The sequence below is a fragment of the Schistocerca americana genome, chromosome 1 (genome assembly GCF_021461395.2).
Source record: "Schistocerca americana isolate TAMUIC-IGC-003095 chromosome 1, iqSchAmer2.1, whole genome shotgun sequence".
Lineage (NCBI taxonomy): Eukaryota > Metazoa > Arthropoda > Insecta > Orthoptera > Acrididae > Schistocerca > Schistocerca americana.
Window position 1 is genome coordinate 161071821 of NC_060119.1, and position 1238 is coordinate 161073058.

Genomic DNA, 1238 nt, shown 5'->3' on the forward strand with positions numbered 1-1238 from the left:
ATATTACGTATGAAAAAGTTCGATTAATATTTAATAGTACTTATTCAGATTCAGAGAGAGTGTGTGTAACGTACTGGACGCAGCGTTAATCAAGGACATGGCTCGTTCGGCCCAATGGCCAGCGTCAGCTGTGCAATTGTGAGAACAAAAATTCTGCCCTCCTCCCGGTTCCACAGCAAGCTACGCTTTCAGCGCAAGACGACAACAAGTAATAATTTGCTGCGTTACAGGACCTATGTTAATCTGTCTCCAAATGAAGAATAAATATCACCAAATTAGCTAACATTATCATAAAGTTAGGTACCATTGCTGTATTTCAAAATATCCTCAGCTCCACCAAAAGGATTCCTAACAGTGTGAAAGTGCTATTATTATATCGTACGCATACAAAACGAAGTAACATGAACATTTTCGGCAGGAATGTATGGCTAATCAAGTAGTTACTTATAAAATTATGGGCCTTATCACCAAATTAAGTTTCTTTACCCTATTACAGTTAGAGACCGTGCATACGTCCTGAGGCAGGGAAATTCATGGCGCACAAATACGCAAGCTACATTCAGCCAGTATTTGAGAATGAGAGCACTTTGCGATTTTCAACAAATCTACACATGATTTCAAACCTTTGCGAAACTTGTTCTCCCTGATATCCCTCACAAAATGACGACAGGAAAAGACCATCATTCATACGTTTTCGTTGAGACATGAGATCTTAATTTATAACGTCTTTACTACCAACTCTATTCGCAAAACATTTTGCGGACAGTATCCGCGCATGACACTTAAAATACCTCCAAATAGTTCAGCAGACAAGACGCCATAAACATTAAGACGCGTGGAGAAACTAGCTTTTGATCAAGTCGCACCGTAAATTCTCGAGATTATACTCATAAAGAGCCAACGGCCTTGCCGCAGTGGTAACACCGATTCCCGTCAGATCACCGAAGTTAAGCGCTGTCGGGCTGGGCTAGCACTTGGATGGGCGACCATCCGGTCTGCCGAGCGCTGTTGGCAAGCGGGGTGCACTCAGCCCTTGTGAGGCAGAGGAGCTACTTGATTCAGAAGTAGCGGCTCCGCTCTCGGAAACTGACTTACGGCCGGGGGAGCGGTGTGCTGACGACATGCCCCTCCATATCCGCATCCAGTGACGCCTGTGAGCTGAGGATGACACGGCGGCCGGTCAGTACCGTTGGGCCTTCATGGCCTGTTCGGGAGGAGTTTAGTTTATACTCATAAAG

At 44.8% G+C, this 1238-nt stretch overlaps 1 pseudogene; it reads left to right on the forward strand.

Annotated features, from left to right (window-relative positions):
* The first annotated feature begins 896 nt into the window (after positions 1-896).
* On the forward strand, positions 897-1014 carry LOC124558862 (annotated as a pseudogene).
* The last annotated feature ends 224 nt before the right edge of the window (positions 1015-1238 follow it).